Below are 16,242 nucleotides of genomic sequence, written 5' to 3'. Positions count from 1 at the left end.
AATGGCAAAAGACATAGTCGAGAGATGTGAAGGTTGCCAATTCTACTCCAACATGTCTCACAAGCCTGCATCAGCCCTGAAGACCATTCCACTCGTCTGGCCTTCTGCTATTTGGGGATTAGATATGGTTGGACCTCTGAGGACTGGCAAAAGTGGCTTCCCCCATGTGCTTGTAGCAGTCAAAAAGTTCACCAAATGGATTGAAGCCAAGCCTATCAAAAACCTCGAAGCAAGTACTATTGTCAGCTTCATCAGAGAGTTAACATTCAGATATGGTGTCCCGCATAGCATCATCATAGATAATGGGTCGAACTTCGATTCAGATGAGTTCAGAGCCTTTTGCGCTTCACAAGGCACTCGGGTCGACTATGCTTGAATTGCCCATCCCCAGTCGAATGGACAAGGTGAAAGAGAAAAAGGATTGATTCTCAAAGGACTGAAACCCCGATTGATGCATGACCTCAAGCATGCAGCGGGCGCCTGGGTCGATGAACTTCCATCAGTGCTTTGGGGATTGAGTTCAACTCCTAATTGGTCGACTGGCCAAACTCCATTCTTCTTAGTCTATGGGGCTAAAATTGTGCTTCCGAGTGACTTGCTTCATAATTCCCCGCGAGTAGAACTCTTCTCAGAAGCCGAAGCAGAGCAAGCCCGTCAGGATGCTGTTGAACTTCTGGAAGAAGAAAGAGAGATGGCGCTTATCGGTTCGACCATCTATCAGCAAGACCTACGTCGATTCCACGCCAGAAATGTGAGAGGTCGAGCATTTCAAGAGGGAGACCTGGTTCTTCGAGTGGATCAGCAGAAACCACACAAGCTCGCTCCTGCTTGGGAAGGCCCCTTCATCATCACCAAAGTGCTTCACAACGGGGCTTATCGCCTCTACAATGTGGAGCACAATAAAGACGAGCCACGCGCTTGGAATGCGGAGCTGCTCCGCCCCTTTTATACTTAAGCATTCAGATTATTGAGATGTAATAAGAAATACATTCTAGTTTGATTATCAAAGACATAGTTTCGTAGTCTCCTAGATGATTGTTGTTCCTTTTTAAAATGTTCTAAATCCCCCAGTGGGTGCCTTAGCTGCGAATCAGCTTCACCTAAGTTCCAAAAAAGAAAATCCTACCGAGTGATGAGCAAGTCTCTCACTCGGGGGCTTAGCTGCGAATCCATTTCGCCTAAGTATTAAAAATCCTACCGAGTGGTGAGCAACCCTCCCACTCGGGGGCTTAGCTGCAGTCCAGTACTCGCCTAAGTATTAAAAATCCTACCGAGTGGTGAGCAACCCTCCCACTCGGGGGCTTAGCTGCAGTCCAGTACTCGCCTAAGTTTTAAAAATCCTACCGAGTGGAGAGCAATCCTCCCACTCGGGGGCTTAGCTGCAGTCCAGTACTTGCCTAAGTATAGAAAATCCTACCGAGTGGAGAGCAATCCTCCTCCCACTCGGGGGCTTAGCTACAGTCCAGTACTTGCCTAAGTATAGAAAAACCTACCGAGTGGTGAGCAACCCTCCCACTCAGGGGCTTAGCTGCAGTCCAGTACTCGCCTAAGTATAGAAAAACCTACCGAGTGGTGAGCAACCCTCCCACTCGGAGGCTTAGCTGTAGTCCAGTACTCGCCTAAGTAAAAAAAATCCTACCGAGTGGTGAGCAACCCTCCCACTCGGAGGCTTAGCTGCAGCCCAGTACTCGCCTAAGTTTTAAAACTCGCTCCATCCTTATCCGCAAGGACGGCGAGGTACAGGTCGACCATGATCTGTCCTTGGAGATTCGACACAAATACAACGTCTGCTCCATCCTTATCCGCAAGGACGGTGAGGTTCAGGTCGACCACGATCTGTCCTTGGAGCTTTGACACAAATACAACGTCCGCTCCATCCTTATCCGCAAGGACGGCGAGGTTCAGGTCGACCATGATTTGTCCTCGGAGCTTCGACACAAATACAACGTCCGCTCCATCCTTATCCGCAAGGACGGCGAGGTTTAGGTCGACCACGATCTGTCCTCAGAGCTTCGACACAAATACAACGTCCGCTCCATCCTTATCTGCAAGGGCGGCGAGGTGCAGATCGACCATGATCTGTCCTCGGAGCCTTGACACAAATACAACGTCCGCTCCATCCCGATCCACGAGGACGACGAGGTGCAGGCCATGGACAACACCAGGTACACAAAGAGTCAAAAGATCCAAAAGCAGCCAAGTTCAGATAAATCCTACAAGGTTCCAAATCGCAGTTCAAGGTACTCGAGCGTCAGGCCCGAAGAAGTTTAAACGATTAAAAAAACCACTCGGCATACCGAGGCAAATTTAATCGGATCATAAAAAGTTTGTTCACTCCGCGGGAGGACTAGCAGGCTCAACGAATTCGTCCAAGTCGGTTCCATCTGCAATCCGAGTGGCGGCGGCAATAAAGTTTTCCATGACTGACAGGAAGCCGTATTTCCTGGTATTGGCAACCTTGATCGTTGTTGGCTTCTCCTCCTTGGCTTCCTTGCAGTGGACTCGGACTAGCGAGAGAGCTACGTCAGAACCGCAGTGAGCAGATGACTTCTTCCACTCTTGCACTCAGCCAGGGATCGCATTGAGTCGAGTCATCAAAGACTCGAGTTCATTCTGGGGCGTATCCCGTGGCCAAAGCGTTGAGTCAATCCGCGACACCGCAACCTTCAAGCGAGCAAGGTAGGCCATAACACTGGCAACACGAGATTCCAGTCGAAGCACGTTCATGGCAGCTTCACCACCAACAGGGGAAAGGACGGGGTCCAGGCCTGTCTTGATCCGTCTGGTTTCTTCTTCAAAGTTTTGGAAGAATTCTACAAACGCAAAGAAATAATGAGTCGACGGTTGCATAGTGAGTCGACGATGGCAAAACAGATGGATATGAAAGAATACCTTTGAGCACGAGGAATAGCTTCTTGGCGAGTGCCCCCAGATAAACTTCCAGACCATTTCTCTTACGAGAAATGCATTCAACCTTCTCATTCAAAGCCACTTTGTCTTTTTTCAGACGAGTCACTTCTCGGTTGGACTCGTTAAGGGATGTCTTCAACTTGGTGTTTTCTTCTTCCACCGCGCCCACTGAGGCCAGTTTCTTGTCAGCAAGTGCAGTCTTCTCTTGAGCCTCCTTTTGTGCAGCGGCAAGATCGAGGTCCTTTTTCGCTAGAGCCTGCTTCATTTTCTCTGAAAGATATGCACTCGGGTCAGACAGAAGAACGAGGAGATGACTTGTGAGTCGGCCAAGATAAACAATTGACTAGTTGTTACCTTCCATACCGGTTGTCTCATCTTTGGCCTTCTGCAAGTTCTGCTTAGCCAGCTCCAAGTCAAGATTGAGTTGTCTCTGCTTCTCCTCGAATTCGGAAAATTTGGCGATGAGCTCACAAGATTTCTAAAGTCAATGAATGTTACATCAGTGAACAGAATTAAAGGTTATTCACTCCCGAGTGAAAAGAATTCTCAGACTACTGCCGAATCAAACATTCGACAGTAGTCTCGGGGACTACACCCAGTGGGTGCACTTAGCGTGCCCCCGCTAGTTCAAGTTACACTCGACATGATCCGTTCAGACCGAGTGAGAAAGTTATGATGCTCAGACCATAGTCGACTGCCCGCAGTCAACTACGGTCTCGGGGACTACACCCACCCAGTGGGTGCACTTAGCGTGCCCCCACTGGTTCAAGTTACACTCGACATGATCCGTTCAGACCTAGTGAGAAAGTTATGATGCTCAGACCACAGTCGACTGCCCGCAGTCAACTACGGTCTCGGGGAATACACCTAGTGGGTGCACTCAGCGTGCCCCCACTGGTTCAAGGACTCAATCGACACCCACTGGTTCCAAGACTCAATTGACACAATCTAGTCGACTCAAGAAGTAAAAACTATTCAGTAGTACTATTTAGCAATAAATTACACACCCAGTGGGTGTACCAAATGCAAAAGGCGGACTGGCGAAGAGATGCACAAGGAGAATTTCCAGGTAGCATATCCTAACAGAACAAGCGACAAGATAAGAGTTCAGTCGGAAGTCAACCAACCTGGATGTTGCTCCGGAGTGCTGAGAAAGCGTCATAAGCAGCTTGACTGGCCCCTCGAAGCACCTTCATCTACTCCATCATGATACCTGACTAGCGTATGGCCTCCTTGGCAGCACCTACATGGTCCTCCAGGACGCGATACGTAGTGAAGATTGGAGACAGTGTATCGGCTGGGATCTGATCAGTCGACGCCGAAGACTTAGCACTCGACAATGGTACAACAAAAGTCACAGAAGCTCGGTTGGCATCACTGGTCTCCTAGATCACCGGCTCCGTAACTAGCGTCGACTGGGGAACCTTGCCAGTTGATGCCTTCTTACTCCTCCTGGGCCTCAGCGGCACATCCTTATCATCATCTGGAAGATCAATGACATGAGGAGGAGCTGCAAAAAAGAATTAGTCATCAGAATTCAGTTGGTCAACAAAATGGCTGAGAAGGCAAAGACAAGTTTGCAAAAGTCATACCCGGGTTAGAAGTGACCGTGTCTTCCACATCCTCATCACTGTCCCCGTAAGAAGAAGTCCCAGAAGTAGCATCTCTGCAAGTTTCAAGATTCACTCGGACAAATGATAAAGAGAGTCGACAGCACAACTCCTCGATCGAAAAGTGGGGGCAAGACACTTACACAGAAGCGACGGGGACGTCAATCTTGATCTTGGGCAGGGTCTTTCGAGGCTTTGGTTCTGCAACTTTTGGCTACTTTGGAGCCTTCTCAGCCAGCACAGGGGAAGAGGTCTGAGTGCGGTTGGAAGTCTGTCCGGTCGGCCTAGCTTCTTCGCCACAGACACTCACTGGGTCGTGTTTATGTTTGGAGCGCTTTTCGTTGCAAGGCGGTGAATCGACTTCTTCACCACTACTCGAGTCCTCGCTTTCCTCCTCCTCTCCTCCTCCATCAGATTGCCAACCCATGCTTTCGCCTTCGCTTTCTTCTCCTTCCTGGTACTGCTCTTGCTCCCCGTTCGGCATTGAGTACGTCTTCGTATAAACCTGCAAAGTATAAGAAGTGACCAAAGGATGGTCGACTCAGTAAGAAACTGCAAGTCAGAATGAAAACACTCAGAGATAAGAGACATACCTTGTCTGGTTGGTTGTTGGTGTCGAATGGTAAAACTCTTCGGTACCCCCTGGGGTTATCCTTGTTCACTGTCATGCTTTGCACCCACTGTGCCACCGTCTTCTCATCAACATCCTCCGGATGGATCCGAGTGGAATCTTCAATCCTCCAGTACATCCACATGGAGTGATCGCGAGCCTGGAGGGGTTGAATACGTCGAGTGAGAAATACTTCGAGCAGATCCATGCTAGTCACTCCCTCATGGATCAGCTGAACTACTTGCTCCATCAACATCGACCACCTTCTCTGCTGGAGTCACTCTCAAGGAAGTGGGTTTCTGGACTCGCGCCAAGGAAAAGGGGGGAGACCTGTCGAATGACCAGGGGTCGGCTTGTCTTTGCAATAAAAACAAGTCGACTTCCACCCTCTAACTGAGTCGGGGAGAGTCATCGCAAGAAAAGCACTCTTCCCCCTCATCTAGATACCTAAGCCCCCACACATCTAGATCACCTGGGTTTTCTCATCACTCGGGTTGGCCTTTTTCACAGTCTGCGAGCGGCATGTGAAGATCTTCTTAAACAGGCCCCAGTGCGGTCGACAGCCCAGGAAATTCTCACACAAGGAGACATAAGCCGCAAGGTACGTGATTGTGTTGGGAGAGAAATGATGGAGTTGAGCTCCGAAGAAGTTCAGGAAGGCACGAAAAAAGGGATGTGGTGGCAAAGAAAAACCACAGTTGACGTGAGTGGCGAGAAAGACGCACTCACCCTCCTGAGGCTGCGGCTCAGTTTCATCCCCCGGAAGCCTCCAGGAATCATGCTCGATCAGCCCACTCTCGGCCAGGTCTTGCAAATCATCCAGCACGATTGTGGATCAGATCCAGTCACCCTGGACCCAGCCGCGCGGCAGAGCAAATCTTGATGACGATCCGCCCCGGCTCGTCTTCTTCCCCTTTGCCTTCACCGCCGCTTTCTTCGCACGCTCCAGGGCGGTGGTCTTGTCCTTCCCCATTACGGCGGAATGGGCTCGAGGTGGGCGGCGGCGCCGAAAGTGAAGACGAAAGCAGTGGAGAAACAGAGGAGGAAGAAGTAGAAATTGAGGCGTACTGTGCAAAATTCCCCAGCCCGGCGTCTTATATGGAGTCATTCCCGAGTGACTGACGACTGGGTCCGAGCAATCATGTCAAATCCCACAACTGTCGCTCGTTCGGTACGCGACGAAAAAGGCGGCACGGTGATCGAGGCGCCCCTGCCTAATCCATCCCGATTACCACGGCCTCCTCCGTCCCGCACGCTTCCCAAAATTTTGAATCCCGTAAGATTCGGGAACTGTAGAGCAACCTTTCAGACTAAAGATTTCTTTCATATCGACACTCGAAACTTGTCAGCAAAAGTTCATTCGATAAACTAAGAATGGATCAAGGCGACTGAAAAAGAAGTTGAAACCATCATGTTGTTCATTGATCCTAACAAGACGCTTCTGAAGCGCAAAAATTGAGTCGGTAGTATTTTCAACTCCTTCTCCACTCGAACCCTAAACCATTCGGGGGCTAATGATGAAGCTATGTACCTAGGGTATGGTCATAGGCATGACCTAGACACCCTCCCCTAGGACATCAACTTAAAGTCAGAAGCGTTCAAGGGATATCATCATCCACTCCACAGAAGCATTCCACTCGGAACACTCAATGTCACTCGACCATAGAAATAATCACTCGACAGATAGAAGATCGAAGGCCACTCTGAACGGCAACGGTCGGACGTTTACTCTATAGACTTAATGGTCATTTATGTCACTTTATAACTAGCGTTACCAGAAACGCCCCATCTTTATGTACCTTAAACCATGTGTAACTGAGGGCGGGAGGGGCTTGGCGATCTCTATATAAGCCACCCCCTCCTCGGGGACAAGGGTTCGCACCCCCTGTAACACCACACACATATAATCCAGTCGACCGCCTCCGGGCACTGAGACATAGGGCTATTACTTCCACCGTGAAGGGCCTGAACTCATAAATCTTATGTGTACAACTTTGCCATAGCTGGGATCTTGCCTCCTCATACCTACCCCCATTCTACTATCAGTCTCAGAACCACGACAACGTCGGCAGCGCATTCAATGTGTTTGTCTAATGATGCCAGGAGATAGACTTGTACACTGTACATAATTTTCACCTCCTGTGTGCCACTGAAGGAAATATGCCCTAGAGGTAATAATAAAGTTGTTATTTATATTTCCTTATATCATGATAAATGTTTATTATTCATGCTAGAATTGTATTAACTGGAAACTTACTACATGTGTGAATACATAGACAAACAGAATGTCACTAGTATGCCTCTACTTGACTAGCTCGTTGAATCAATGATGGTTAAGTTTCCTAACCATAGACATGACTTATCATTTGATTAATGAGATCACATCATTAGAGAATGATGTGATTTACTTGACCCAACCGTTAGCTTAGCACGATGATCGTTTAGTTTGTTGCTATTGCTTTCTCCATAACTTATACATGTTCCTATGACTATGAGATCATGCAACTCCCGAATGTCGGAGGAACACTTTGTGTGCTACCAAACGTCACAACATAACTGGGTGATTATAAAGGTGCTCTACAGGTGTCTTCGATGTTTGTTGAGTTGGCATAGATCGAAATTAGGATTTGTCACTCTGATTGTCGGAGAGGTATCACTGGGCCCTCTCGGTAATGCACATCACTATAAGACTTGCAAGTAATGTGACTAATGAGTTAGTTACGGGATGTTGAATTACGGAATGAGCAAAGAGACTTGCAGGTAACGAGATTGAACTAGGTATTGAGATACCGAAGATCGAATCTCGGGCAAGTAACATACCGATGACAAAGGGAACAACGTATGTTGTTATGCGGTTTGACCGATAAAGATCTTCGTAGAATATGTAGGAACCAATATGAGTATCCAGGTTCCGCTATTGGTTATTGACCAAAAGTGAGTCTCGGTCATGTCTACATAGTTCTCAAACCCGTAGGGTCCGCACGCTTAACGTTTGGTGACGATCGATATTATGAGTTTATGTGTTTTGATGTACCGAAGGTTGTATGGAGTTCGGGTTGAGACCGGGGACATGACGAGGAGTCTCGAAATGGCCGGGACGTAAAGATCGATATATTGGAAGCCTATATTTGGACATCGGAATTGTTCCGAGTGGTTCGGGCATTTTTCCGGAGTACTGGGAGGTTACCGGAACCCCCTGGGAGTATATGGGCCTTATTGGGCCTTAGTGGAATAGATGAGAGGGAAGGGAAAAGAGGGAGGCGCGCCCCCCAAGACCAATCCAAATTGGGAGGGGGCCCATCCCCCCTTTCCTTCCTCCCTCTCTCCTCTTTCCTTCCACTCCTACTCCTACTTGCAAGGGGGGGAATCCTACTCCCGGAAGGAGTAGGACTCCCCTAGGGCGCGCCATAGAGAGGGCCGGCCCTCCCCATCCTCCACTCCTTTATACACGGGGAGGGGGCACCCCATAGACACACAAGTTGATCATTGATCTTTTAGCCATGTGCGGTGCCCCCCTCCACCATAATCCACCTCGGTTATATCATAGCGGTGCTTAGGCGAAGCCCTGTTCCCGTAGCAACATCATCACCGTCCTCACGCCGTCGTGATGACGAAACTCTCCCTCGAAGCTCTACTGGATCGTGAGTTCACGGGACGTCACCGAGCCGAACGTGTGCAGATCGCGGAGGTGTTGTACCTTCGGTGCTAGACCGGTCGATCGTGAAGACGTACGACTACATCAACCGCGTTGTCATAACGCTCCCGTCTACGGTCTACGAGGGTACATAGACGATACTCTCCCCTCTTGTTGCTATGCATCACCATGATCTTGCGTGTGCGTAGGAATTTTTTTGAAATTACTGCGTTCCCCAACAGCCACTGTGGCAACCTCTTTGACATATAAAAGGGGGCCCGAGGCGTACTAAGGAAGGATTCGGACTTTTTGGAATAGGCATGCACCGCAGCTAGTTCAAGAGCTCAAGAACACTAAATACACACAAAGTGGGACTAGGGTTTTACGCATCGTTTACGGCCCGGACCTAGGTAAAAATCCACCCGCGTTTATCTTCTATACCCGCCCTTTGCGCAGCCTCGCGCCCTGCCAATCGTAGAAGGGACTCCCCGAGGGATCCCATAGTTGTCGCTCCTGAGCGCCGACACCATCTGGAGACCTGTTCCGGTACTCTGCCGGAGCGGGATTCAATCACGGAGGGCCTCTACATCAACCTTGCCGCCCTACCGATGATGTGTGAGTAGATTACCACGGACGTACGGGTCCATAGATAGTAGTTAGATGGCTTCTTCTCTCTCTTTGATCTTCAATACAATGGTCTCCTCAATGTTCTTCGTGATCCGTTTGTTGTAATCTTCTTTTGCGGTGCATTTTTTGAGATCCAATGAAATGTGGATTTATGATCAGATTATTTATGAATATTCTTTGAGCCTTCCCTTAAATCTTTTATGCATGATTAAGATAACTTTGTATTTCTCTCCGATCTATTTATTTGGTTTGGCTAACTAGATTGACTTTTCTTGCAATGGAAGAGGTGCTTTGTTTTGGGTTCAATCTTGCGGTGTCCTCACCCAGTGACAGAAGGGGTAGCGAGACACATATTTGTATTGTTTCCATTAAGGATAAAAAGTGGTGTTTTTACCATATTGATTACATTTATCCCTCTACATCATGTCATCTTTCTTAAGGTGTTACTCGTTCTTGTTAACTTAATACACTAGATGCATGATGGATAGCGGTCGATGTGTGGAGTAATAGTAGTAGATGCAGGAAGGAGCTGGTCTACTTATCATGAACGTGATGCGTATATTCATGTTCATTGCCTTAGATATTTTCATAACTTTGTGCTTTTCTATCAATTTCTCAATAGTAATTTGTTTACACACCGTATGTGTTCTTTCAAGAGAGAAGCCTCTAGTGAAAACTATGGCCCTCAGGTCTATTTTTATCATATTGTATTTCAGATCTATAAAACCAAAAACACAAAAAAAAACCTTGCTGCAATTTATTTATCTTTACTTTATTTTGCACTTTTATTTATCTTTTACACCTATATCAGATCTCATCCTTGCAAGTAACCATGAAGGGATTGACAACCCCTTTATCGCATTGGGTGCAAGTATTTGTTTGTTTGTGTAGGTTCTATCATTGGAGACTTGTGTGTACCTCCTACTGGATTGCTACTTGGTTCTTAACTGAGGGAAATACTTGTCTCTACTTTTCTGCATCACCCTTTCCTCTTCAACAGAAAAACCAACGCAAGCTAAAGAAGTAGCATGAAGAATTTCTGGCGCCGTTGTTGGGGAGGTTCTACATCAAGCCTACCAAGTACCTATCATAAACACTCATCTCTTGCCTTACATTATTCGCCATTTGCCTCTCGTTTTCCTCTCCCCCACTTCTAAACGTTTTTAGAAAAAACACAAAATGTTTTGCCTTTTCTCGCCTTCTTTCCGTTCGTCTTTGTGTTTGCTTTTTGCTTGCTTGTGTGCTAGACTGCTTGCTTTGTCATCATGTCTCAATCTGAAGTTCTTGATCTTTACCATGGAAAGTTAGAGGTGATTGAAAATAATGCAAAAAGCTTCATGTTCCTGCAGTTTGAGTATAATAGTTTCTTTAGGAACAAACTTAAAGCAAAAAAAATACTATGATTGAATATATTAATAAAGAGCTTGATGATGTAACTAAGGAAGTCTATTGCCTGAAATCTCGACTTGCTCATATTGAAAATTTAGTAGGCCATATTTCCGATAAGCAAACCACGTTAGTGAATAAGATGGCTGCTAAACCTGAATCTTTGAATCATGATGAAGATCTTAAAGATATTAGTGTGACTCCTATTGAATCATTGTTAGCTAATATAAAACTTCATAAAGAAGGGACTGGAAATGAGTCAACTTTAGCTACAAGGCGTCCCAATAATTTGGAGGGTGAAGATCTTAATGAAAAATTTGATAAATGTGGGATTGGCGAGGTCAAAACTTACTAGTATGAGCCCACTCTTTTGGATTTCAAGGAGTTTAATTATGATAATTGTTCTTTAAAAGGTTTTATTTCCTTGTTGCAATACATGCTTAATTCACCTCATGCTTATAATCAAAATAAGGCTTTTACTAAACATATCGTTGATGCTACGATGAAATCTTTTGAAGAAAAACTTGAGCTGGAAGTTTCAATCCCTAGAAAGCTTTGTGATGAATGGGAACCTACTATTAAAACTAATATTAAAGATTATGAAGGCAATGCTTTGTGTGATTTGGGTGCTAGCGTTTCCACTATTCCAATAACTTTATATAATGTGCTAGGTTTCCATAAACTAGATGATTGTTCCTTAAATTTGCACTTAGCGGACACCACTATTAAGAAACCTATAGGAATAATTAATGATGTTCTTATTATTGCAAATAGGAATTATGTGCCTGTAGAGTTTTTTTTCCTGGATATAGATTGCAATCCTACATGCCCTATTATTCTTGTTAGACCATTCCTAAGAACGGTTGGTGCAATTACTGATATGAAAGAAGGAAACATTAGATTTCAATTTCCACTATGGAAGGGCATGGGACATTTTCCAAGAAAGAAAATTAAGTTGCTATATGAATCTATTATCAGGGATACTTATGGATTGAATACCAAATATGACAATACCTAGATCTATACAATATGCCAAGCTAGGGGCGTAAAACAATAGTGCTTATTGGGAGGCCCCAATTTTATTTTTAAGTTTTTTTGCTTATGTTTTTCAATAAATATGCAATTATACTTCTGTTATGATTGCATTTTAGTTTTTTAATTAGTGTTTGTGCCAAGTAAGACCTTTGGGATGGTTTGGAAGATTGTTGATTTGATTCCGTGAGAAAGCAGAAACTTTTGTGCCTAGTAACAGAATTGATCTGATCTCCTGAAGCGACGAAAAACTCTCAATTTTTTCCAATTTATATAGAGATTTCTCATGTTTTCCTAAGTTTTCAGAATTTTGGAGTTACAGAAGTTTGGCTAAAGTCCAAATTACTACAGACTGTTCTGTTTTTGACAGATTATGTTTTCATTGTGTTGTTTTCTTATTTTGATGAATCTATGGGTAGTATCGGAGGGTATGCACCATGAAGAAGTTAGAATATAGTAGATATAACACCTATATAAAATTGGAATGAGTTTGCAACAGTACCTAAAAGTAGTTCTTTGCTTTGTTTCACTAACAGATCTCACGAGTTTTCTGTTGAGTTTTGTGTTGTGAAGTTTTCAAGTTTTCGGTGAAGTTTTGATGGACTACAGAATAAGGGGTGGCAATACCCTAAGCTTGGGGATGCCCAAGGAACCCAAGGTAATATTCAATGGCAACGAAGCATCTAAGCTTTAGGATGCCCCGGATGGCATCCCCTCTTTTGTCCTCAATCCATCGATAAATTACTTGAGGCTATATTTTATTCACCACATTATATCTGTTTTGCTTGGAGCGTCTTGTATTATATGAGTCTTTGCTTTTTAGTTTGCCACAATCATCCTTACAGTACACACCTTTTGAGAGGGACACGCATCCAATATTAAGAAACGGCCACATTGGTTTTCATGCCTGATAAATTTCACAAAAAATGTTCTAAATATTTTGGTGTCTACCTTTGATTTTGTATAGGTGATGTTTTTCTTTACTTTATGTGAACTGACACATCGATGTCATAATTCCAGTTCCAAAAATAAATGGCGCACTGCTTCACATTTTCTTTAATGTTAGCATATTTTTACATGCAGACATGCAGTTCTGGCACTGCTTCAGATTTTCTTTTTGCTGAATAATCAAAATTTGGCCTCACTTTCGTAAGAAAGAAGCTGAACCCACTTAATATACGGCAAATTACAGTCTATTCTTGCTTTTGGGAATGTCTTTCCAAGGATAACTATTTCTAAACTGGACTAGCACATGTCAGAAATATTTTTTTTAAAGATGCCTACCATGACAAGTCACACCTTTTCTGGTACTACAACCCGGGCAAAAAAATGTGTCTGACATGCCATCATATTGTACCAAAGTTTTTAAAATGATTATTTTTTCCCTAAAATATTACACTGAAAAACTGATGAACAGTACAACCACTCTCAATGGACCAAAACTTTTTTACTCAGTGGGGCGCTACAGTGCCTAGATGCGTGTGCCAACCTATCAGCACAGAAGAAAAACTAGCACGCGCAGGCCTAGGTGACTGCTTAAGGTGGGTGGAGCTGTTTAAACCTTAACCGTATTTTTTGAATTTAAAAGGGACACGAGTCCACATGTAGGAGGCTCTTGAATCATACAGCATGGACCATAGGTTCAGATGAACCATGGTCCTGAATCGTGCCTCTCGTCTGCCAGGGCTGCATTAAGATTTATTAGGGGCGTACACCAACCATCTGATACCGCGGGCGGGGTCGTACGTCGCCGTCCTGGATCTCACCGCAGAGAAGTGTCCCAAGCGCAATTCAATTAGCACCACGCCCCGGCTGTACGTCAGGGTGCCTCCAGGACTCACTTCGCCGTTTGTGCTCCCCAGATTTTAACCTTTTTAGGTCAGCTCACAGTAACCCACACAGCCGCATGCGAATACGACACGCACAACCACCACGAGCGAGCACAATGGAACAAGCGAGCAACGCGCATGACGAGCTTAGCCTCGAGCTCACCCTGGCCACTGCCGTGGGAGTGGCGCCGGCAGCGCCTCGCTTCTTCCTCTGCGCCTACTGCGACCGCAGGTTCCTCACGGCGCAGGGGCTCGGCGGCCACCAGAACGCGCACAAGCAAGAGCGCGCCGTTGCCAGGCTCCACCGGCAGCATGGAAGGCTGCTTCTCGGATGCCCGTGGACGAGGAGCCTGCTGCGGGTGGCATGGCGCACAAGCGCGGCAACAGCTTGCCAGAGCGTGACCAAGAGATGGACTTGTCTCTACGGCTGTAGCCGGTCGATCGGTCGATAGATCTCTGCTAAAATGGTTGCTCCGCACCACTTATTTCGGTTGTAGGTACGTCATGGTCTACCTACTTTGCGTGGACCCTTTGTTTTATGCTCGTGTTGGGCATCTTGTCAAAAAGAAACACATGTGGGCAGGCATTGGATTGATCGGCTCTTCTACTCTCTTTTTTCCAGTCTTGAACTGAATCTCTAGACCTTGCCGCTCCTTGGGATGAAACAAAATTCCCAATTTCTCCGGCCAGTTTGTATGCCTGTTTATGATAATTAGTTTTTCTTAAAAATAAGGTATATACTATAAGGCTAAGCGTTTCCTTACCCGTTAGGAATCTAGAATAAGAACATCACGACAATTGAGGTTATTAATCAACACCGAATAGAAAAGTACTGCCTCCTCCGCTAGGCTAGCCGACGTTTTTTCTAGTGATATTAATTTTAGGATGTATTACTTGTATTATATTGGTCAAATTGTCTATCTAGGGATACACTGAGGCCCAATAAATTGGAATGGAGATAGTACTACCGAGACTCCAATTTTTGAACCTCCAACTGCTTATACATTTTTTTAAAATTAAAGCTCAGACATTTCTCAACACAATATTCAACCTATGTGTGCTTCTAGTCTCCATTATGTAGTCTCGACAATCAATTGGGACGGGAATGTATTTGAGAGGTAATAAGCCCAACACCACAGCTAGTAGTTGGGTTTACTTGCACGACAAATCTCCAACTTGTCATAAATGGTGCTCAGATAAACACGGTCCCATAAGTACTTTGTTTCGAGCAACTGCCAAATAAATACTATAATATTCCTATGAATTCCCTTTGTTACAAAAGGGACATAAATTGCACAGAATGATAACGGTACCCAAGTAACCTGGCGAGTTGCTCATCTTTTTAGTGTTAAATATAATCTGCAGGGGTTAATACCACGTGTGTACAAAACTAGCTAGGGCCTCAATCCCGGTTAGACCGCACCTCACGCTGGAGAACAGTGCCACGTGTAATTGGCACCGCACCCCGCCGTCGCGTTGTGTGCTTGGCGTGTTGTCCTCTCTAGATTTGAACCTAGATAAGCTTACACAACACACACACACACACAAACCATACACGAGATCTGGCCATAGACCAGCCAGGAACAAGCACTATGGAACGAGCGAGCAACGGCAGCGCACACGACGATGAGCTCAGCCTTGAGCTTACCCTGGCCGCCGAACCGCCGGCACCTGGCACACCGGACGGCTTCTTCCTCTGCGTCCACTGCGACCGCAAGTTCCGCAGCTCGCAGGCGCACGACGGCCACCAGAACGCGGACAAGCAAGAGCGTGCCGTCGCCAAGCGCCGGTGAGAAGCTGCCGCGGCAGCCACCCGCACACAGGAATCAAGGTCAAGGAAGGCGGGGAGGCATGCTGCTACTACTACTCTGATGCCCGAGCCTGCAGAGGGCAAGCAGGGCGGGAGCTCGTCCAAGTGTGGCGACAACGACGAGGTGGACTTGTCTCTCCGGCTATAAGCGATCCCTCTAACGATCTTCTAATATACGAGGATTTGTGTTATTTCCTGCTAGGTAAGGCAGAATCTAGCTACTTTGGTTTGAAAAAAAAATGTTTTACCTTCTGGCACCTATAGCAACAATTCGGTCACCCGTTTTCTTTCAATCTCATGTTGGGCGTGTGTTAGATTCATCGGCTCTTCTAGTTGATTTTGTTTATGAGGTCTTGGCATTGAATGCCCAAACCTTCCTGGTCCTTGAAATAACACAAAATTCTTCATTCCACCTGTTTGTATGCCTTCACATGCTAATCACATTGCAGAAAAATCCAGATCTACGCAAATCTAAATCCTTATAGCCCAAGCCAATTAGGGTGATCTAATACTCCCTCTGTTTATATTTACTCTGTATATTAGATCTGACTGAAGTAAAACTTCATAAAGTTTGACCAAGTTTATAGAAAAAATTATGAACATTTACAACAGCAAATCTATATCATGTGAAAGTGTATTCAATAATGAATCTAATGGTATTAATTTGCTACTGTATATGTTAATATTTTGTCTATAAACTTTGTCAAAGTTTACAAAATTTGGCTTTGACTAAAACTAATATGCCGAGTAAATAAAAACGGAGGGAGTATAAAAAATCATGAAATTCGGGTGTA

At 45.5% G+C, this 16,242-nt stretch overlaps 2 pseudogenes; both read left to right on the top strand.

Annotated features, from left to right (window-relative positions):
• The first annotated feature begins 13,735 nt into the window (after positions 1-13,735).
• Positions 13,736-14,153, top strand: LOC125519839 (annotated as a pseudogene).
• A 1,046-nt stretch (positions 14,154-15,199) lies between these two features.
• On the top strand, positions 15,200-15,779 carry LOC125526041 (annotated as a pseudogene).
• The last annotated feature ends 463 nt before the right edge of the window (positions 15,780-16,242 follow it).

The sequence above is a fragment of the Triticum urartu genome, chromosome 7, assembly GCF_003073215.2.
Source record: "Triticum urartu cultivar G1812 chromosome 7, Tu2.1, whole genome shotgun sequence".
Lineage (NCBI taxonomy): Eukaryota > Viridiplantae > Streptophyta > Magnoliopsida > Poales > Poaceae > Triticum > Triticum urartu.
Note: the sequence above shows the minus strand (reverse complement) of the source record. Positions and strands in the feature narration are given on the sequence as shown.